This window comes from Poecilia reticulata, chromosome 15 (genome assembly GCF_904066995.2).
Source record: "Poecilia reticulata chromosome 15, P_reticulata-male-v2, whole genome shotgun sequence".
NCBI lineage: Eukaryota > Metazoa > Chordata > Actinopteri > Cyprinodontiformes > Poeciliidae > Poecilia > Poecilia reticulata.
In genome coordinates this window covers 3,162,338-3,186,724 of record NC_088844.1, presented here as the reverse complement: position 1 = coordinate 3,186,724, position 24,387 = coordinate 3,162,338, and the positions used below count along the sequence as shown (strand labels likewise).

Here is a 24,387-nt window from a genome sequence, read left to right as displayed (position 1 = left end):
GATCGGCGCCTCCTTTCACTCAAATTAGACACAATTGAGTATGGATTTTTACATCAACCTCCTGTGATCAATTCTGTTTCTTTGCAGAACTTTGCATCGAGGTAAGAGTTTACAACCCACCGCGTTAGCTCTGGTGGCACAGCTGTATGTGAACCGCAGGAATAACTTGAAGTGGCGCTTAGAGAGGAACGTTGAGGAGTGGTGAGAATGATTTATCTTTGTGAATTATGCGGCTTTTACATGTCAACACGCAGCCCAGCGCCTGACTCCGTCTTCCCTGTAAAGTTTATGTATGTGTTCCTGGTTGGCCGGTGCCTTGGTGGTTAATGAACCAGTGTTAACCTCATCATGCAGGTTCAGCCTGGCGAGGAAATTTCGTGCTCGCCTCGTAGTGACGCATCACGCTGGTTTTATATTATTTTATTATTATTTCCATGATTATTTTCCGGTTACACGAAGCATCAAACCATACCAAATGCTTTGTCCACTTAGTCAGCCAGAGTTGATGGCTGCGTGGAGATCAGAGAAACTCCTCCCTTAAAACTCGAGCAACCAAAACAGTTTCTGTGACGCTTATTAAAAACTCAAAATATGTTCACATTTTATCGAGGTGAGAATTAAAGATCTCCTATACTGGGGCCTCTGATGTTCCTATTACTTCCAAACTTTCCAAACTTCTGGAAGATCGCAAAACAGTTGAAACATTGAGTTCCTTTCATAACAATCTTACAAGTGACTAAAAACCCACCTGTTTAGAGTGGCTTTTGAACCATAATAAATGAAAAACTAACAAACATTTTGAGGTGTAATGGCGGCATTTTACAAAATGTTTCAAATGTTGACTATGTTCTTTGTATTTTTGTGTTTTTATTATATCAAGCACTTTGAACTTCCTTTTTGCTGAAATGTGCTATACAAATAAGCTTGACCAATTGATTGATTGACTGATTACACATAGCTGTATGCTTTGTTCCTTACCATCTGATCCACCTCACCACAAGGGGCTAGTTGGCTTACAGCTTAGCTCTTCTGTTCACTCTAAAATCCAACAGATAGTCACTGGTGTAATCACACAAGAAAGGCAGTCATAGGGTCCCTCTGGCTACCCACTCTTAACACTGTCACCACCATAACCCATAGAAGGAAGGAATTCTTCTGATCTGGATGGTATAGTTTGTAAGCAACTAAAAGAGTTGCTCCTTAAATTCAGCAATGTCAAATTTAGTGCTGACCTTGGATGGTTAATGAGAACTCTGTCAGTAGTTGTTATTTAAGGCAGTAAAGGGCAACGGGAGACATATAGAGAAGAACACATGAAGGAATGCAGGACGGAGACCTTCAGCTATTGTGTCCTCGTACAATACACGACTTCCTTCAGATGCCAGAAGCCGCAAACAAATAAACATTAATTTTGAATAGCAGGCAGCGAGGCACCAGGCCCACTTCCTCTGGAGATGTGGATAAGAAAGAGAAGCAGAGAGGAAAGGAGGAGGGGGGAAAGGGGCGTGTATAAATCACAGTCTCCCCCACATTTAGTTTCACTCCAGATCTCTGGATGCAAACAGCAGCTGGTTGGACTCCGTTTACTCAACTCTGCAAGTTCAGTCTCCATTAGTTTTTTTTCCTGAGATTGAAGTTATCGGCCTGGGCTGAGGCAAACTACAAACAACAAAAAGGCACTGTGGCTTGTGTCAGATACAAACTGTGTTCAGCAAATCCCTTCGGATCACCTGTGAAGTAGAGCATCAAGTGCCTTGTTCAAGGGCACTTCAGCAACACCTGCCGCAGAGGAAAGAGGCGTCCATCGCTTTACCGTCACAAAACCCTTTTGTGAGTTTGCATCAAACTACCAACATCTAGATTTAAAATCAGGTAAAATGTCTTCACCGCTCTTAAGCACCCTGTAGTCCAGAACTTTCTAAATTTCAAAACAAAAACATCCTCAACTCTCTTGTTGAGTCAAAATGTGGAATGAAATACAGATAATTATGAATTTTCCAGGCACTTACTGCCATTTTGATTGTTAACATAGTCACAATCAAGTGATAATGTTACAGTCAGGTGACTATGTTAACTTAAGTTGTTGTAAAAATGTTACATGGAATATGACTTAAAAAAAATTATGCAATATTTAACGCCTTGAAATTGGGCATTAAAAAAAAAGAAAAGAAAGTAGTTATGTTAAAAAGCTAATTTATTTCAGCAATGCAATTCGCAAAGTGAAACACACCATGCAGCTTATTTACTGAAGTTTTCAATCCTTTCTCTCTTAATGATGTTTTTCAGCCTAAATAAAAACATGACATTAAGAGCAGAATATTACATTAGACCAATAAAAAAGCTTAATATTTGTGTGGTTAGTGAAACGTAAGTTAAAAACCTTCTTGGAAATTATTTGTTTCAAAAAGTGTCTTTAATTAGAGAACCAAGCCTCATTGGAATGCATATTTTAATTTATTGAATATTAGTAAGTGATTTATTATATATGTTATTGAAAATTCAATTGTCAGTTTGAAATGATGTCAAGTCTTAATCATTTTTTATTGCATATTAGCAAACAAAGGAGAAGTTACAGGTATGCGTGCGTGCGTGCGTGCGTGCGTGCGTGCGTGCGTGCGTGTGTGTGTGTGTGTGCAGGGGTGTGTGTGTGTGTGTGCTACAGGATGCAGGACAATACCAAGGGCTGGTAATAAACACACACATATATTGACACACAAAGGTCAAACGAAAGTCTATACCAGGAAGTAATATTGTTATTAATGATGCTGGGAGCACTTGTGAAAGACATGAACACACCCACACACACACACGCGCACACACACACCATCTATTTAAAACTCTTATGGGTTCAGAAAAACAGGAAAGGAAGGGCATTAACGTGGTTAAAAATGTGGAGTTCTGATTAATCTTTGGTTTCTTCCAGGCATCATTTAAACATAGTTTATGCAGTAAATTCCAAGTTAAATGTTATCTTCCATTTTTTTCCCCTTCAGGAGTTAGAATTTTTTGTCCAATGAAATCACAGCAACTAAATTGTAAATTGAAATAAAAAAAGCTAATAAAAGTAATCAATGAAAAGAATCCATTCAGAAAGACACAGAAAGCAAAGTCAGATCATGTTATTGAGGCCAACTGTGGTGCTCCATAGAATGATAATTACGTTTCAAACAAATCGCCATGTCTGCTGAGAAATTTTAAGATGTTGTTTCTTTTATGGAATTAAATCCAGCCGGAGGAGAATATTCTTTACTCAACTGTGTCTGCGACTGTCTCCTTAAAACCTGAGAAAACAGGTTTTGTGAAGTTTTATATTTTTGTGTCTTCGTTTGTTTCTCTAAATAAACTACTTTTCTATGGCCAATTTCATCAAATTTGTAAAGAGATTAATACAATGCTTTACATATACATATAGTCACCTAACTAGTTAAATAAATAAATATTAGAGATGTGTCGATCAGGTTTGATCCTGCCGATTCCGATCACCGATGAGGGCCGATCACCGATACTGATCACATAATTATTATTTTTTTTCAATCATAAGCACTACCGGTTACATTATGTGGAAAGAGGAACCATGAATTCACCTTAATTTAGACAAAAACTTGTTTTTAATAATTTTTCCAAGAACAAAACAGGCATTGTGCAAATTGTACTGCTATCAGTAATACTATCTTTAACAGACTGATAACATATGGAGGCTCTGAAGAGGCTAAATAATGCAAAGAGTCTAAATAAAACCTCAACATTGCCAAAAAATTCAAGTATAAAACTTAACATTCAAAGGTAAATACAGGATCCATTACAATAAACAATCCAGAGTTACTGAATGAAAACTTCCTGATAGCATGGCGGCTAGCTGATTACTGCTAGTTCTGAGTGGCTGTTTCTGACTGAGCGGAGTAATTATGCAGAGCAGGGAGGAGATGGATTATTTTTTCAGAGATTATCTGTCTCATGTTAGGACAGCGAAAGTTTTAATACGTATGTAAAATTAATTTTTTAAGTTAGATGCTGCAGCTTTAAGCAGAGGTTCGGTGTGAGAGTCACTACCAGGTGGAGCAGAAGCGGCGCTCCGTCTGTGAAATATTACTACCTGTAGCGCTTAGCAGCGGTTCAACAGCGAGAGGAGAACCAGCGTCTTACATCGCAGCTCGAAGACTTAAATCATTTTGCGGGTTATTTGTTTAGCTTTCTGACCGCCATGCTAATCCGGGTGAGTGTTTGTAGCTGTGCGCTGCTTTACCTGCTATCTGATCCTCCATATGTCTTTTTTACTGCAGTGAGCCTCGATGTAGCCAAACTCCGTCAAGTATGGCATTGTTTTTATGTCGCATTAGCTTTGTTGTGTTGATGCATTTTGACCTGCTTCAATTTTCCGCTGCAACACGCAAACTTCCCCATTCACTCAGTGCGTTATAGTTCCACATCGCTTAGGATTTGTTGCTGCGAGTTTGCGCAGTGTGAAGGAAAGAGGAGACCAGCTGCACAGGCAGGCTGAGAAATGAGATGCAGGTGATTAGTTTGTATGATCGGCAACAAGAGACTGTGATCGGCGATCACCGATCATACACTTTTTCACGGAAGTCGGCCGATTATGATCGGTGGCCGATCGATCGGCACACCTCTAATAAATATATAAAAGCAAATGGAAAATTGGAGATAAGATGGCCAAAATTGTTATTTTCACTGTATGACCTTCCAAGATGAATAACTGACAGTTTTATGACCAAGAATTCGCCTAAACAGCTCCCTGAGATCTATTTAAGATCTAAAATCTATTTTTCAAGAGGAACCTGGCAAGATAATAGTAAGATTTACAAGCATCAACATTTACATTCAACCAGAGAAACAGATGTAATTATCTTTAGAAGCATCAAAGCATAAAAAATAAAACAACATAAGTATCAAAAGTGATGGTAGTTAAAACTCTTCATTTTTTAACAGTGTCTCACAGAGTCACTTTCTGCCAATTTAGACTGAAAGTCATTCCAAAACGTAAAGAATACCTTTGAAATATGTTCATATGAGATGCTTAAATATATAAATAGTTTATATATATTTAGTTTATATCTTTATATATAAATAGTTGATATATTTAAGCCACTTGTGTTAAATCGTTACATCCAGTACAACGTTGGAGTTTACAACTTAGCTCCTGCATAAATAATGGGTTTTATAAAACCCTTTATAAAGGGTTTTATAAAACCCATTATTTATGCAGGAGCTAAGTTGTAAACTCCAAAGTTTGCTTAATACATGCAGGTCATTTTAATTTAAAGAACAGAGAGGGCAGTGATACAGTGAAGGCTGTCTGTGTGTGCATGTGCGTGCGTGTGTGTGTCCAGTTTTCCGTCCCCAGAGGCAGACAGAGAGGGAGTGTGGGAACTGGAATGAGTCTAAACTAAGACATGGGCACAGACATTTTTATAAATGAGGTCAGGGCCAGAGTGGAGATGGAGTCAATAGGGTTAAGATAATAGAAGAACACACACATATACACACAACACAACATGAGTGCAATCTATACTTTTTCAATGCCTTCTTCACTTTTTAATTCTAGAATTACTTATAAAGGCTGCAGGAACTGTAAGATCTTCTGCAGCCTTCTGCAGGAAGATCTTCTAAATGACCTTTTATGCATCACGTTTGTTGCTCTCTGTATACATTATTATGTATGACTAAAAAGGAAAATCTGTCACAAAATCACAGCCTTGTCGGAAGGCATGAAAGCTAAGACAATAGTTTGGGGTACCTTGACTCTCCATGTAACCCACATAAACATTTTAACCCTGCTGTTTGTTCTCTTACTTTCAATCATTTTGTATCTGCAGGTCTGCAGGTCAGCAGCTCAGCAGCTCAGCGGTCATCAGAGTGGTGAATTAAAAGCTCCAAGCCCAGCTTGAGTCAGTCATGGCAGACTGGAGCCTTTTGGGAAACTTCCTGGAGGAAGTACAGGAGCACTCCACCTCTGTTGGCAAGGTATGACACGTCCACGCACAAAAAGACACACTGAGCACATCCACATGGAGCAGGACAACACTCTGGCTACTGATAAACATTTATACCCTCAGAATAGAGCATGTCTCCAGATTGTCCTGTTTATGTCCTGATCTGAAGTTTATGTCTGGGCAGATATAAGATAATGTTAATGCTGTTTAGTTTGTTTTACTGTACAAAAATATGGAAATAATTCATTCTTGAAGGGAAACACATGAGCTTATGTTATCCAACATCTGTGATGTATAAAATGATAGTGAAACACAAGATTGTGTTTTCATTGAGTTAAGCTTAGTTTTTTTAAGTAGATAACAAAATGAAAAAATGCCTAAATAGGTGTCACGGGGCAAATGTCAGCACTGTAGTCCAGACCACCTAATTTGAAAACAAGCTGACATCAGACAAAGCCAACAGCAAGACAATACCAAGACTTTGAGGCCCAGTTCACATGTAGCTGGATATCTGGAAAACAATTACATTTTCATGTGTTTTGGTCTTTCGTTCACATGAAAGATTAGCATCACTAAAAAGAACTATTTATAAAAACTTGGACGAAAGTGAAGATTTGACACTTCAGTGTTTGTGTATGTGCAGGAAAAACAGAATTTTAGGGTCCAACACATTCTAGTCTGTGAAAAATAATGCACTAATATATCCACATACTTGCCTTGATGCAATTCCCACACAACTAAAACCTCCAGGAGCCAAGTTTAATTCCTAACAGGAAGTTCTGGTTGTTTTACAGGGTTGTTTCACAGGCATAGGTTTCAACTTTGTGATACACTGCCCCCTAGGGGTTTGGCATAATCCTAAAACAGATTAAAACATCAGAGCACTGATGTTCTAAGGTACAGGTACTGAACCTGTTCTAGAATGAGAGTTCTTTCTGTGGAAACACACTGTTGTATAAACCGAAAAGCAAATATGTGCACTGGAATATTTGTCTTGCTCTTGTTTTTTTCCCTCGGGGCACAGGTGGCAGCATTACATTCTTCAAAGCAAAATGACTTTATTAGTTGCACTTAAATACAGCCGGGAGTTTCATTCTAAATTGAAGAGGAAACAAAACTTGCAGCTGTGATTTTGTTGGTATACTCTTGAGAAAATTTGAAAACTCATAGTCCAAGTCCAAGATGATCAAGAATTTGACTATGTTGAAGTATCACATCAGTAGCATAAATCAATAAACGTTAAATCGTTTCAGTACTTTGCGGCTTATAGAAGTTTTAAACCTCTACAATGTTAACACTAGTTCACCTGTAAAAAGGAAGATGATGCTACTTGAATTTCTGTTCTCACATCTAACAACATTCTTGCTAGCCTGTTTGTGCCAATGAAAAAAAATCGTTTTTTGTTGCAACTTGGCTAAAATTACTGTTAATTTACTGTGCCACATCCTTCAGCTACAACACTTCACATAGTAACGACAAAGATAGTAATTAACATTTCTACCTGTTGTATTTGCCATGTTGTTTTGGCTTCCAAGTGTTTTCATATGGATTGTTTGTTGATTCTCGCTCCTCAGGTGTGGCTGACCATCCTGTTTATCTTCCGTATCCTGGTGCTCGGGACGGCAGCCGAGTCATCATGGGGCGATGAGCAGGAAGACTTCAACTGTGACTCGGTGCAGCCAGGCTGCGAGAACGTCTGTTATGACCGAGCATTTCCTATAGCACACATACGATACTGGGTAATAACCTGAACACACTGAATCAAAATTCGCTGTTATACATCAATTAATGTTAGGACTCTTACACATCCTGACCCACATTCAGAAGCTGATTTGAAATCTAAGACAAATTAAATGTAATTATCCTTTCAAAGAGTCTGGACCCTCAGCTATTGAGAAATGATTGTTTCCTGGAGGTATTGCCTCTTAAGTTTTGCCTATCGATTTAACCCAGTCAATGAAGTTTGCCTGTGATGTGTAATGCGCCAGTTTGACTCTATGAAGCTTACAGGAAATCGCCTGTTCCATCCTCCACTGCAAAGAGAGAAGAACCGAGTCGAACAAAGAAGCTGTTTATGTTAATTCAATATTTGGAAGGTGGCCAACATGGACTGAACGCTTTGTTCATTTCCTCAGCTGCCATTGCTAAAACTACAGGCAGACATCACCATTCACAACTCTTTTTGTTAGCTGATTGGCCCGGTTAAAATTCTTACAGAGAAAACCAAGTCCATGTGAGAAATCCCAGATTGTGCTGCAAGTTAGATTTGAATCATGCAGGATTGCATAAGAAGGTAATGGCCAGGCTAGTTTGATGCCATAAATTCACGGTGTGAATTTAAAGATATTTTCACATTTTGTAATGTTACAAGTGACTGTGTGTACGACACATGCAAAACTATGCAAAAATACTCCCGTTGTGCTTTGGCATTCATGGCTGTTGTCTTTTCAGGTGCTGCAAATTGTATTTGTGTCGACTCCAAGTCTAATCTACATGGGCCACGCCATGCACACAGTTCGCAGGGAGGAGAAGAGGAGGAGTAGGGAGGAAGAGGAGGATGCGGGTGGAGGAGGAAAAGAGGAAGACCAAGGAGGAGGTGACAAAGGAGGAGGAAGAAGAAACAAGCAGGGAAGGAGTGCTGAGAAGGATGAAGGAAAGGAAAAAGATGAAGGTTCGTCTGCAGGTCGAGTTCAGCTGAGGGGGGCGCTGCTGAAGACATACATACTGAGTATTCTGATCCGTACCATCCTGGAGGTAAGCTTTACTGATTATACTTTTAGCCTGGTCTAAAAGCATCTTAAATCACCTCACACAACTTTATACATCCTCATAACCTTTTAAATACATCTTTGATTTCTGAAAGCTTTTCTTTAGACTTTGGCTGCTTTTTAAAATATGCGTCAATTCTCTATACCACTTGATCATGACTGCATTTTAAAAATCTTGAGCAAAATAATCATATTTGATAAGCACTACCACGGGGCATGGGGAAAGGCCCCAAACCCCGGGCCGTGGACCAGTAACGGTCCATGGACCAATTGGTACCGGGCCACACAAGAAATAATTAAATATTTCCGTTTTATATATTGTCTGAGTCTGGAGGATCTTTTATTTTGAAAATTCTTTAACTGCCCAGATAGCACACGATGGTAATTCAACGTTGAATTATAGTCAGAATGGCTGATTTTCAGTTGAGATTGACAACTGATGGTGGATCAACCATCAAACAACCATCCACCTCTAGCCAAGTAACTAACGTTGAAACTGTGTCATTGAATCAATGTTGTTTTGTGGTTGAAATCTAATGAATGAAATGCCGATGTCTGATCAGCATCTGATCAATGTTGAATCAATGTATGCCGTTTTGCCACAACTCTTCTCCTCCTCTCCTCCTCATCGGAACTCTGGGTGAGAGCATTTTATTACTGAGCGGGGGTTATGACGTTTTAAATTAAGCACTGTAGAGGATAGTGGGTGGTGATTCCTTTCTGTACATTTTCTTACTTGTTCATAACAATTCTCACTGACTGCTTGCGTGGGATATATTGACACAAAAACATCCACAACTTACTATAAGGAGTGGAGCGGTTCACCCCCGCCATTTACATGAGTGGGATGGTCCAACCACACAGCTGCTTCGCTGTTGGCTTGTTTGCGAAAGATGTTAATTAAATGTTTAATTATGATCACCAAGGTTGAATTTATGGTTGGTTGATGACTGATGGTGGAAAAACTATCAAACAATCATCCAATTCTAACCAATTAACTAATATTGAAAATGTGTAATTGAATCAATGTTGTTTTGTGGTCGAATTTTAATAGTTGAAATGCCAACGTCGAATCCAGTGTTTTTCCAACACTGGTCCTCAGAGTACACTGCCTTGCAAGATTTAGGTATTTCCATAATTAGGCACACATGATTTTAATTGATGGCTGATTAACAGGGTTTTGCTGAACTGAAAACATGCAGGTCAGCTTGCCTTGAGGACCAGTGTCCTATCAATTTTGAATCCAAGTATGCTGTTTGTTGCACCCCTACTCACCTCCTCAGTGCCTCCTACTGCCCCCCACCCACCTGCTCCTCCCAACCTTCCCCTCTTTACTCCCCCTTACCCCCTCCCCCCCTCTCTGAGTTCTGGATCAGAACATTTTATTACTAGGTGGGGGTTAATCATGTTTCAAATTAAGCACTGCATTTTGAGAACAGTGGGTTGTGATTCCTTTCTGTACAATTTCTTACTTGTCTATAAATATTATTACTGACTGTGCATAATGTGTTGACACAAAAACATCTACAAGTCACTACAAGGAGTGGAATGGTCCACGTCCCCCTTTTTACACTAGTGGTTTGTCCCAACCAAACAGCCACTTTGCTGCTGGCTTGTTTGCAACCGGCTTCTGAATTGAATTCTACTCTGAGCAGTTTTATGGTAAGTTTGGCAATATTACTTTGATCTTAAATGTGTTTATTGAAAAATAATTGCATTGTTTTGTGCCTGTAGTAATCTTTGTTATTTTGGGGCAAACCAGATATTTTTAATAATTGAGGTCATGTCTCCTTATTTATTTTTTTATCCTACCCACCACTCTAGGCTTAAATATGAAATCCTGCGAGATTTTGTGAAATTTGAGTTTTTAAAATAGGGTGGGGCATATTGTTTGGTCTGGGAGAGCATGTGATGGTAGTGAAGGGCAAATGAAGCCTCATGAAGCAATGAACCTTTACAGCCCTTTGTTTTGCAAAAAGGTTCATTACTCGATGCTTCATTCGTCACTCACTAGTGACATCTGCTGGTGAAACTAACAACCTTGTCACTCAGTTGGATCATACTTCCAAAAATTACTAAATGCAATATTGTTACAAAGTTTTCATCAAACTCATGTTTAGTAACAGGATAATCAATTAAACCATACTTAATTGTCATATGTTTTAATTATTAAAATGATTTGTTGCCAATCTAATCCTGGTTTATGTTGAATGTCAGTGGTTGTGTTGGGTTTTCTTTTATATCAGATGGATTTGACAATAAAGACATTTGATGTTTTAGTGTCTTGGGAGTGCAGTGCCTGTTGGGGCATTCGCTTTTTTTTTATTCCTAATTTGCTCTTATCCCTTATATTTGGCTACATGTTGAATTTTAGTCTTTCAACAGCATTAAATCTGTTTCTGCTGTGCAAAACTGATGTGTCTTTGCTAATCAGACTACAAATAATAGTGGAATTTTGCAGAAGGTGAGAAATTGGGATGTGGAGGGGTTTATTATTTTTATTTAAGAAGAATTTTATTGTGAGGATAATCTCAAAGTATTCCCAGATGTCAGATTTTCCTCTTGCTGGCTCCATTTCAGAAAATCAAGTTTTCCCCCATTTAAAAAAATTTTTTTTCTCAACCTTATGTATACAACCTAATGTATATGTATACAACCTTATGTATACAACATTATGACAAATAATGTTTTGTAAATGTAAAGATGCTAAGGTGCAGGCTCCCAGTTGCAATTTTATTTTAAAAATTACATTTTTAATCAACCTGACCCAGAACTTTTATCAACATCTGACAAAAAGAAATATACAATTATTTTTTAAATACCCTATTAGTGATATTTTTACTCATTTTTACAGACAAATGCTTCTCAAAAAACAAAACAAAAAAATTTAAAACAAAAAAAACAACAAAAAGTCCATCTGATGGAGTTGACAGTGCATGACGGAGTTGACACAGAGCTGAAGGTGGTGACAAACTAGTGAGAAAAAGGAATACTTGATACATGTGAAGTAATGCAATTAATATAAAATACATTAAAATGAATTAATTGCACATTTAAGTGAGATTTGTCAACAATTTCACTGAAAGAGTCTCAAACTCTGATGGAGTTTACATCTGACGGAGTTGACAAAATACCAAACTACCTCAATTTATATGATGTTACTCTGAAGGAGGCCATATTGTAGCTCATCAGGTCCATGAAATCTTTACATTATACCAAAATTAAGCTTTTGTTTCACAAAATTTCATCAAAGTTTTGTAAATTGTCTGTTATGGTGTTGATACATCATGGTTGTGATGAACAACTTAGAAATAAAACAGAAGAAAAAACTAAAGAATAATATAAGCTAACCAGAGCTAACTAGCCCTCTTAGCAAAGGAAGAGAAGGGAAGTAGTCATGGGGTTATCAGACGTTCTGGTGCCTCCCAATAATGCCGGATTTTTTTAACATTCTTTTTATGTCTGACGGTGTTGACAAAAATTAGGGACAAATTTCAATGGAGTTGGAAAATATATAAAAATGATTTTTAATTCAATTTATTGACACTTTTATAACTATTTATATGACTACTTATACTTAATTGTCATAATATATCATTTTGGCATTTCTTTAATTGTTTTAAACTATTATAATGTATTGAGTTCTGCTCCTGGACAAGGGTTTTTACAGGCACCAGCCACTGACTACAATGTTTAAAATAAAAAAATATTCATCAAACACCAGGAAAATATACATTGTTGTGCTCACATGACCCAGGTTAGTTTAGTCAGATAGTCGGACATTCATGGTTTTGAGGGTTCGAATGTGCCTACGACTTGTACACGGTACTCGGTACTAGCGTAGCTAACACGATTACAGTTTAGTAAACGTCAGCGAGGCTAACACAATTACAGTTTAGTAAAAAGCTTTTTCAGGTGAAATAAAATCTTTAATGTATGTCAGATACGGTACACATTGCATATTGATCTGTTATCGTAAGGCTGTAACTGACAGGCTTCAGGATGTAGAAGTTGTATCGGTACTGCCATTATGCTGTACTTGGCTAAAAGGTTTTCATAATTCATGCGTTTATTATTGACTATTTTTTTTCATTCACTAAACACAAAGAAAGCAAAGCAATAATACTTACGCCAGCAGACACTTTGTTCTTATTGATCCTACGACGGTTGAGCTGCAAATGTGGTCGTGCACAAGCTTTGATCCAAGCAAGGCTTTCCGTTTCAGATTTTGGAAATCTGTGAATTTTAGTTCCACAAACACAATCAGGATACCTGACATCACCTGTACAGATACCCCACTGACGTGGAACCATTTTTTTTGAGTCCTGATGCAAAAACTTTCTGTTGGTCTGGTGGTCCACAATGTATATTAGCGTGAGTTTGTTAGCCGGTAACCCACGTGATAGCTGCGCTGTTACATAAAATGGGCATTAGCCAATGAAATGCGGGCCCTGTGGTAAGGTCCATGACACGGCTCGGCTCACAGCGCTTTTATTTTTAAAACCGACACGCAAAATGAAGCAGTCACGTGACCCAGGTAAGGAGCAGGAGAAAATGTGTCAGACTTCCTGAACAGGTATGGGAAAATAATGAGAACCTTGAGAATAGATGACCCACAGTCTTCTGACCACCAAAGTGCCATTGTGGAGTATGAGAGTGGAACTGCCTTGACAGCACTGGAACCCTTACTCCCTTACATATTTGAGAGCTCAGACAAAGTCTCTTATCAAATCAGAGCCCTGTCCAGTGAGTATGTGTCTGACGTCACAAACAGAGCAACCCACCGTTTCTTCGGTGAACTGCAAGAAATTGCTAAATTAGGTGGAACATCTTTTGAAGCTGTCCTGCATGAGCACCTGTCCAAATGCTATCAGTCATTCACAAGCAGCTCTGAGACACCTGAAAGTGAGAGTTTTACTCTCGAGACACAAAGTGACCTAATAGACCCAGTTTCAAGACCAACCCAAGAAAATGACCAACTTTTCCAAAGTCAAAATGCAGAGCAGTCTAAAACTACTCTAAGCAACTCTGACTCAGTTGACCAACCTCGACCCAATCTAGCCTCCAACCTAACACAGAACCTTGTCACTCACCCTCAGGTGCAAAAAGTAATTGTAGAGCATATAGTGCGAAATGAAGCTCCAGTCTCACAGGTGAGTGCCTCTTTTCGTCTTAGGCAGTTTTCAGGCAAACTACCTTGTCCTAGTCATGAGACTGATTTTGATACATGGCACAACAGTGTTGAGCTCATGCTTCAGGATCCGGATCTGTCTGTCTTGCAGTGCTCGCGAAAGATTTTAGACAGTCTTGTGCCACCTGCGTCCAATGTGGTAAAACCCTTGGGCCCTACAGCATTGCCATCAGCTTATCTTGAACTGTTAAACTTGGATTTTGGCACAGTGGAAGATGGCGATGAGCTTTTCGCTAAATTTCTTAACACCCTCCAAGACCCTGGTGAAAAACCATCACATTACCTTCATCGCTTGCAGACAGTCCTCCCTAAAGCTTTGAGCAGAGGCGGAGCAGTCCCCACCGAAGCAGGCCGACACCTTCTGCGTCAGTTCTGCCGTGGGGGTTGGGATAATGCCTTACTAGCAGAGCTCCAGCTTGAAAGAAAAAAGGATAAACCACCTTCATTCACTGAGCTGCTGTTGCAGCTGAGAGTTGAAGAAGATAAGCATATTGCGAAGGAGAGCAGAATGAAAAAACACTTCCCTGCTGCAAGACCAAAAGTAGCCTCCCACGCTATTACTACAACCTCTGACCTCTTTGAACCCACAGTGCAAGACAGTCTCACTGAGATACAAACCCAGATAACTCAGATGCAGAGTCAGCTGACAAGATTGAAACCCCAAAAAGTAGTTCAACCTGTGGTTCTCCAAAGTGATTTGGTCACAGAACTAAAAGCACAAATTGCTGAGCTCCAGAGCCATCTGGCAAAACTAAAACACTAAAACAAGTACACTGCTGAGGTACTAATTAATGGACAGACTTGTAATTGTCTTCTCGATACCGGGTCACAAGTGACAACTGTGTCCCAGTCGTTTTATGACAGTTATCTCTCACATTTGGAGATCCATTCTATACATGACCTTCTTGAAGTTGAAGCCGCAAATGGTCAGAATATTCCATATTCAGGCTATATTTGTGTTGATGTCACATTCCCAAAGAATGGTGTTGGACATGAACTTACCGTGTCTTCTCTTGCGTTGGTTGTTCCAACCACGCTCTCCAGTGCCCAATCTTCTCTCCTGATTGGTACTAATACCCTTGATCTTTTCTTTGAAAGTTTTTCTCTGGCTAACACAGATTCCAGTGCCCTTCCTTATAGTTACAGAGTGGCGCTGAGCGTGTTACAAAAGAGACACAAGCAGAAAGACGCCAGTGATCTTGGTCTTGTCAGACTGTCAGAAAATGAGCCTGAAATCATTTCTGCAGGCCAAAGCAAAGTCTTGGAGGGGTCAGTTCATGTGAACGTTGACACTCCAGATAAGTGGGTAGTAGTCGAGTCCCCCAATATATTTTCCTTACCAGGTGGTGTTTTGGTCACTAACTGTTTACTCACCCTTCCTGAGAAACGATCACAAAAACTTCCAGTGGTCCTGCGAAATGAAAGTAAACATGACATAGTCATTCCTGGAAACAGTGTCATTGCTGAAGTTCATGCCATGCAGGAGATTTTGTCACATCCTCATATCTCCGATGAGTCGAAGCAAACTCCTAGTCTGCAGCCTGCTGAGCTTAATTTAAACTTTGCAGATTCCCCAGTCCCCGCTGAATGGAAAAATAAATCGAATTATGCAGAAGTTGAATGCTATGCCAGAGGTTTTTGCGCAGCATACTGATTTTGGGTGTACTAACAGAGTAAAGCACCAGATTAAACTGAGCGATGACACCCCTTTTAAACACCGGCCTCGGCCAATACGACCGCAAGACGTCGATGCTGTATGTCGTCATTTGCAGGAACTGCTAGAAGCAGGGGTAATCCACGAATCCGAGTCAGCCTTTTCCTCACCCATTGTGGCAGTAAGGAAGAAAAATGGAGATGTACAACTTTGCATCGATTATTTAAAGCTAAACCAGAACACAATCAGAGATGCTTACACGCTTCCTAACCTGGAAGAAACTTTTTCAACCCTTACTGGGTCGAAATGGTTTTCGGTCCTTGACCTCAAAAGTGGCTACTACCAGGTTGAAGTCGAGGGGGCAGATAAGCACAAGACAGCTTTTGTATGCCCACTGGGACTTTTTGAGTTTAAATATTAATATGAACGATTAAGATAAATATTAATTTAAGAGTGAGTGTACATGAGGAACCCTATGGTTTGTGTTCTCAGACCTATAACCAGTACACTATTTAATATTTCAATGTCTTTCAGAACTTTTCAAATGTTTATCATCTTTCTAACTGGCACCTTCCTCACTTTTATTTTTGTTTTTCAGCTGCTGCTCTGCAGTTTGACCCAAAGCTGACTGTCGAGCACTACAGTGAAACTGTCAAGAAGTGGCTTCATTACGTGCTAGAATGGGAGGAAGGCATCATGGAACCAAAGATTTCTTCCGTGGACAATAAACTGTTGTTCTGGCAGTCAAAAAGGAGTCAAATATGTTTAAAGATCTATACCTCTTTTCTTAAATAAAATGTTATACCAATCCCATGTCATTTTTAACCTTTTGTAGACCCAGTTTTGGTAATATGTTAATGTAAGATACTTTTGAACCACATACCCGTGATACCCATGATGGTCATCATCTGCCAATGAAATAGTGTGTTTAACACCATTGAAGAAACTTTTAGTGGTATGTTATGATGTAGACCTATCAGGCCAAAAATGTACATAAATCCCTAGCTTTCATTCAATATAAAATCAACCCAAATGTGCATGTAGGTCCACATTCAAATGACAGTTGAATCAACATTGATTCCTAACTGATTCAATGTAACAACACAAATATGCATGCAAATTGACATACAAATGATGGTTGAATCAACATTGATATAATGTCAGTTATGGTTGAAACCCTAACATTGATTCAACATACAAGTCACCGACCACTTTCAATGTTGTTTCAATGTCAGCGTTCAACGTTGATTCAATGTTTCACTCATATTGTGCTATCTGGGCGGATTCTCTCAGTTACGTCTTGCGCGCCAACATTGAGCCCACAAGCAGCAAAATTAGTAAGAAACAGATGTCCTTGAAAAGTTTATTTGCGAAGGGGAAAAGGCCCAGAGAAGAGACATGAGAATGGATTTATCCCGGACCGGTAGGTGATTTTCACATTCCAAGTCTGTATAATATGCGGCGACCAATCAAGCCTTCAAACTGCTTTGCCACATAGAGACGCTTGGTCTCTATGTGGTCTCTATTTGGGTCGGCAGGGCTGGTCCAAACCTCCATGGGGCCCTAAGTGAAATTTGGTTTTGGGGCCCTCTAGTTCTGCTAACAATATGGACTGACTGGAATCAACAGTCCGATCATTAGAACATTCACAAACCTGCTATAAACTTATTGCATCTCAGGCAGTACTGTACATCATATACATGTATAAAAGGATACATTTATTGGGCAACTGATTTATCGACCAGTTGATTTCTGGGCGCCGATTTCCTTAATTTTGGGGGGTCATGATTGGCTGATACTTACACGTGAAGCCCATCTTATTCCCTAATCTTTGTCAGCAAAGGTTTAAATATCATCCTCTGTCCTCTTCTGCTCTGCAGTGAGAGGTTTGACTGACAGACCGGCCCACCAGTTCTGGTCTGCATGTTTGCAGTTAACAATATTCACACCACTATTGCCAACTTAGCGACTTTCTTGCTATATTTAGCAACATTTCAGACAAAAGAAATTTATATCAGCCAAAATCAGCAGGTCAGGCTTTTTAAAGATTGGTAACCAGGGATCGGCCAGAAAACTGCAATTGGTGCAGCCCTACACACACACATTCATGACATTCTTTGATGAAATACATTTCTCTTAAGCATTACTCCAATAGCTAAAAATTTAATTTATATCAGGTGAGACTTTTTTTTTAACTTAGAAGTTGATGTAAAAAATAATGTTTGTTTTAGCAAACAACATATCCCCATCTACAGCATAGAGCAGCTCATTGATGTAACAGCTATGTAGCCTGACATAAAAACATTTTGCTAGACAATGTCAAACATTGAGAAGTTTTAATTATTATCAAAGGTTATCAAACACGGCGTTCTGAAGCCAAAAATACCTCGGAAATATACAGAGCCAAGCAGGAGAATCAACTCATTTAAAGTTTAAACTTAGTTTCACACAAACACAAAGACCCTAGCATAAATGTTTGGCTGTTGAACTGGATCATTCCAGGTTGCTATCAAGCTAATTTTCTATGAGCAGCTTTACTAATCTTCTACTTTAGTAAGTCAAGACACATTAAAACAAACCTTTATCTTGGCTTTTTTCCGTTTTTCCTCTCTTTTCTCGTTTTTTGAGACATTGTTTTGCTAACTTAACTTCTGACCAGAGCTTTGGACGTTTGGATGCTCTGCACGTTGAACAGCAGCTCATGTTACTCTCGTTTCATTTTTACCCAGGAAGCACATTGGCTAAACCGTGAATCAGTAACTGGGACTGACTACTATATATTCCATTGAGGGACAGTAACTTTAACATTACATGCACCTTTCTGAACAGGCGAGGGCGCACGTTCTCTGTCTGTAATCAGACATTAAAGCGACTGGAAACCATTCCTCCCTCCCTGGCACCTCCAGACCCGGGCCCCCATGGGCACCCGCCCGGGCCTGGTGCAGCCGGACTCTGAGTGGTCCCGACTTTCAGCATTGGTTACGGTTGTTATGTGTCCCCCCCCCCGAAAGTGAAATATTATTATTTCAAAAAGCAGCCTAAGTTTAAAGAAAGTTCAAGCTGGAATCAAAGCTTTGAAAATGTTTTACTTTATTGCAAACAAAGCTTGAGTGTTTTTTTTTATCTAGGTAGTGTTTTTGTGTCTGCAATACTTTCTCTATGGCATCTTCCTCCATCCTCTATATGTGTGCAAGGTAAAAACAGAAACTATCAAAATCATCTCATAAAGTAATATCCTCAAATCCTAACTTGAGTTTATTTTCTTTTCCCCGAGGCGTTGCCGTGTCCACATCCAGTCAACTGTTATGTCTCCAGACCCACTGAGAAAAATGTCTTCATTGTGTTCATGTTGGCCGTTTCGGTCGTCTCCCTGGTGCTCAGCGTGCTCGAGCTGCATCACCTGGCATGGAGACACTGCTGCAGGTAGTGTAGTGGATATCTGAGGAAAACTGTCCTTTTGTTGGCCTGCATCTAAGCAACGCCCTAAAAAGGGGCGCCCCACAGTTTTTTCATCCTTCTGGATGGAAAAAAAACAAAAAAACAAAACACATGAACGCTGTATGCGCTGGATTTTTACCTTAGAATGACCAACTCTGTTATTTCTATGTCAATTTGATACAGTAGGAGCTTCCACACTTCCCATATCTGTGTCCTCTGTCACTTTTATCAGCAGTTAAAACTGCTTTATCCGTTGTTAACATGTCGTAACCTGTTTTTCCGAGCTGCCTTCAAACGCAACATGAGCGCTAAGACGCTTGCGCTGGGTTTACACCTTTGCGGCAGTGAAGGAGACCTGCAAACCAGCAAAACGCAAAGAACTTTGCAGTTTTTCCCCCAAACTAACCGACTGAGTTGAGTAAAGCTGTTGGAAGCAGGTAAAGTTAACTAAAAGATGACTAGCTAATATCAATACAGCACCTTAAGCTTGAAAACATGTAGCCTGTAGGCTACTGGTGTTGTCTATGTTCAGCTACATACATTTATTTTGCCCCCCAAAAAGTCGATCCCCGCCCTTCCCGTTCTCAGAGACAGGGAGTCTTTAAGAATCGTTCAACCAAACAGCTATTTGTAATCCATAGGGGGGCCCAGAAAATGTTAGGAAACCACTGGGGGGGCCCAGGAAAAAAAGTTTGGGAACCACTGCCCTAGCGTATCATTTCCTTTAACCTTAGCTTTGCGCGCATGTGCACTGTGTGTGTGTGTGTGTGCGTGTGTGTGTGTGTGTGTGTGTGTGTGTGTGTGTGTGTGTGCGCGCGTGTGTGTGTGTGTGTGTGTACACAAGCATGCAGATAGCTAAAAGAAACAGGAAAACACAATAATTTTTTTCTCAACAGGACTTTAGAACTGTGTGATTTTCTCTATGTTCCTGCCTGGTTTTATCAATCAATCAAAATTTTATTTGTATAGCACATTTCAGCAGCAAGGCATTTCAAGGAGTTTTACATAATTAAAAATAAATAAATAAAAAATAAAAACAGCATCTGACATTGAATTAAACATCAAGAAAGAGAAAGATTTTTAAAAAATATATAAAAACATACTTTTGTTACGGAATTTAAGCACCTGTCGTCGCCGGACTCCGCCATCCTTTTAACACGGGTATTATCCAGGTATTATCCAGGTATTATCCAGGTATTATCCAGGCCCCGTCGCCTAACAAGACAAGGTCTCCAACCTTGCAGCACCAGGCTCCGTCCACCTGTCACGCGAATTTTTGCGCTAGGACTTCGCCGTCCTACACAGATTTTTGTGAGAACGCCAGCAGCAGCGTTTTAGATCAGCTCCTGCTGTTTGAGTGATTTTTTTAGGCAGACCTGTGAAGATACTGGTCAATAATCAATGCGACTAAAAATAAACACATGGATAAGTTTCCCTAGATCTCGCTGAGACATTAGTCCTTTAATCCTGGAAATGTTCTTCAGGTGATAGAAGGCCGACTTTGTAACTGTCTTTGTGTGGCTCTGAAGGCTCAGGTCTGAGTCAATCATTACATCCAGATTTTGGGCTTGATTGCTGGTTTTAGCTGTAACAGGTGAAACTGTGCATTGACTTTAGATCGTTTCTCTTTAGGTCCAAAGATAATAACTTCAGTTTTGTTTCTGTCCAGCTGGAGAAGGTTCTTTCACATCCACATTGGATAAAGCCTGGCATGGAGTATACAGGCTGCTTCTGACTGTAAAAACATAGTTTCAGTTCACATTGTTACAGTATCAGTTCGCCAAAAAAATAACATTTCTGCTTTGAACTCAGGACAGCTGCTTTGAAGACTATTCAAGTCCATGTAGCACCCCAAAATAGTTTAGGTTAAATCATAGACTTTGTTGGTTCGTGTTTGTTGTCAACAGGAAACCTAAGCAGAAAGGAGTTTCATTTGAAACTAACGCCTTTAAAATTTCTACTGCAGGAAGTTCATCTCCTCAAAGAGTGTCACATCTGCTAACACCTCCATGGTCCGACAGATCTCCATGTCTCCACCTCGACCGTCAACCCCACCTCCTGATTTCAATCAGTGTGTGACTGGCTCCTCACACTTCCTCCCGCTCCCCTTCCCTAACAACGGACTGGCCTCTCAGCAAAACTCTGAGAACATGGTGACGGAGAAGAACAAGAGGGCCGCTGCGGTCGAGGAGGCAAACTTTCTCCACATAAATTACTACTCAACCAAATGGGAGAACTGCGGAGACGGCCAGATTCAAGATGGAGTGTGCCTGAGTTCTGACAGTAACAGCTACAGCCCTGAGAGCAAAGACATGATGTGCCTCCAGATCCAGAGCAATGGCCCAGATGTGCTGCTGCTGAAGGACAAGAGAAGATTCAGCAAAACAAGTGGAACAAGCAGCCGAACAAGAATGGGCGATCTCTCAGTTTAGAAATCAAACCACAGATAGACTCCAGCTACAGTCCACTTCCAACAACTTTCATAACTCGACCTGTTGGTCAAGATTCAATGGAATCACATTGGCTGTGATTCCATTGAGGATGTTGGATTAGGAAAATAAATGCTTACTGGAAACATGGCAATTTAAAAAAACTTTAGCTTTTTTATAAAACATCTCTGTTATAGGATGACATGGTTTTTCGGTTGTATCAAAATGTATCTGTTTCGCTAAACTATAATGGTAATTCTATCTTTGCATCATATAAGTTGCGTGATCAACAACCGGATGTTACTACTGTCAGAAAAGACAAAGACGATGACGACAGGAAGTGTTAGGAGGATGAAGGCGCAGGTTTTTTTTTATGACTTATTGCATGAACAAATTTATTCACATGTTGCGTTTCCTATTTAATTGAAACGCAGCAATTGTGAAATGCCACTACTACAGTTAACTACAGTGATGATGTGTTCAAGTTGATGTACAATTTATGTGAATGTGACAGAGCTGCTGGATTTGATGTGAATCTTTGATAACTGTCCTGGTCACTGATTCACTGAAATAACTTTGTCTTCAGACAGTACCTGCGTTTCCATGGTAAATGTGTGCAAATCTTAGTCTATTCTTCTAATGTACAGAAAAAAACACAATTTCGCAATTTCAGTGTTTCCATTAAATAAGAAATAAAATGAAAATCACATTAAGTTTGTTCACACAACAAGTCATTAATAATCATAGCAGCAATGGATGGAAACAATTACATGAGATATGTTCATGTTTCAAACATAGCCCTTGTGCTGGTGTCAGCTATCACAGAAGACATAGGCGTTTTATTCAAGCATTGGGCCAACAAGCTCCTTCAATTCAACACTTTGGAATGACACGAGTTTGTAATGCTGTGAGAGCTCTGGTAGAGCCAGCTGCTCCTCGTCTAAAATAAAATCCAAACCATCATTCTCCTACCACTTCCTGTTGTCTTCTTTGTTATTTTTGCCAGTAGTAACATCCAGTTGTTGATCAATCAAGTCGTGATTTGAAAAACGTGCTTTTTCAATGCCATTTCAGAAAGTACATCTATTTCAAGAGAGCCAGAAAAAACACTTCCTTCTAGCGCAAAACCTTTGATCAAAAAACAAGAGATTTTGAGAAATCGGCGTATTTCCACTAAGCCAATGTATTTTTGTATTTTCAGTTTCTGTAGTTTTTTTTTAGATTAGGTGCTGTGATGTTATTAGTAGCTCCCTTACCTGTAGCACAAAACGTAATATAAGCATGAGATTGTTGGTCACATAAACACATTGTTAGTGTGGGGGAAGCTAACAGTTAGCCCAGGGGTGGGCAATCCTGGTCCTGGAGGTCCGGTGTCCTGCAGCTCTTAGATGTCTCCTTGGTCCAACACACTTGAATCCAACAGCTGAATCTCCTCCTAAGTTCAGTCAGGTTCTCCAGAGTCCTGCTAACGACCTCATTATTTGACTCAGGTGTGTTGAAGTAGAGACACATCTAAAGGTTGCAGGAGGCCCTGCAGGCCTGGAGTTGCCCACCCCTGGTATAGCCACACATGTACCATCTGTTACACTTGGTGCTGTTTTCTTTTTAGATTTTGAAATAGTACTAATAGTATTGTTATTTGTTACTGCAGATCACTTGGAAATCATCAGTGTGTTCTAGCTATGTTGAGAATGGAGTAAATCATTGATTTTGTATCAGTTGTACTACAACTTGGAAAAAGAAAACAAAAGAAACCCTTTGCTCTATGCTTCACTTCGTTCAGAGGGTTTGGTCCCTCAACTGTTGAGAAACGGTTGCTTGTTGGAGGCGTGGAAATTTTAATGGGGTAATCTGATTTTACCCCATCACTAATGCTTGGCACTGATGTAATACATCAATTCAAAATTGCTTACCAGGAATTGTGTGTGATGCAAACAACCGTCCCTCTTTGCGAAGAGAGAAGTGCCGAGCTGAATCTTTGCAAGCAATAAAAAATCTTAAATATTCAATTTCTTCAAACTACTTGGAAATGCAGCCAACACAAAGTTAATGACTTTGTTCAATTAGATACAGCTGGTGTAAGTCCACACAGGAACATGTTTTGTCCATATTCAGCAGTACCAAACTTAACAATGGTCTGTTGTGAAGTTGTAAAGTGTTAATGTCAGTTAGTATATTGTTGCATCATGATCTGAACACTTTCAGTTTGAGTCCATTTAAGTTTTAATTTAAAAGTTATCTAAAACAGGTGGTGTTTGTTTGATTAGCAGTTAGCTTCCACCACTCAGAGCATTTATTTACTTCCAACTCAGTGTTGTTACATCTTTTGACCAGATGTAAGGGAATATTACTGATAATAACCGTTTAACCATTATAGACTGTACCTGAGCCAGTTGGTTTTGTGACAATGTAGAGACCTAAAAATGTATATGGAGTCCAAGAGCTGCATTTATTTTCCTTGGTGCTGTGGAAGAAGGCAGATGTTAGCTTCTGCAGTAGCGCTAAATTGGTTTCCATTGTGAGTATGAAGATATATTTGGCATTAAAATATTAAAATAGGCAGTTCTAAGCGTTTTTATGGGGTTTCTGAAATGTTCAAGGATTTTAGTAATTTATGGGTGGTTGTAGTCCTTAACATCCACGAATACAGGGCGGCCACTGTATGCTGTATTTATGATGATATCGTCTTAATGTATGTCACAGAATGAGAGATGTTTGCACTATTGTTTCCTTATTTTTGGCACATCAGTTAACAACTCATATATCTTATATCATTTTTAAACCATCTGTCAGAGTCAGTTCTGCCAAATGTTTTTATTTAACATCCTTGTTGGAAATATTCTCAAATAAAAATATACTCTCATGCTGTTTATCTGATATCAGACCTTTTGCAGGATCTTTACTTGTACGTATTTATGTGGAATGATGAGACACAAATGAATGTAACTTTACTTCTTAT

The 24,387-nt window shown here is 39.5% G+C and overlaps 1 pseudogene across 1 annotated transcript; it reads left to right on the top strand.

The window, feature by feature from the left end:
- The first annotated feature begins 1,525 nt into the window (after positions 1-1,525).
- Positions 1,526-24,305, top strand: LOC103476588 (gap junction alpha-5 protein-like; annotated as a pseudogene). The gene is made up of 7 exons (XR_014091165.1): positions 1,526-1,872; positions 5,832-5,979; positions 7,523-7,687; positions 8,400-8,702; positions 18,690-18,755; positions 18,836-18,984; positions 20,966-24,305. The product of XR_014091165.1 is annotated as a gap junction alpha-5 protein-like (transcript).
- Positions 24,306-24,387: the final 82 nt, after the last annotated feature.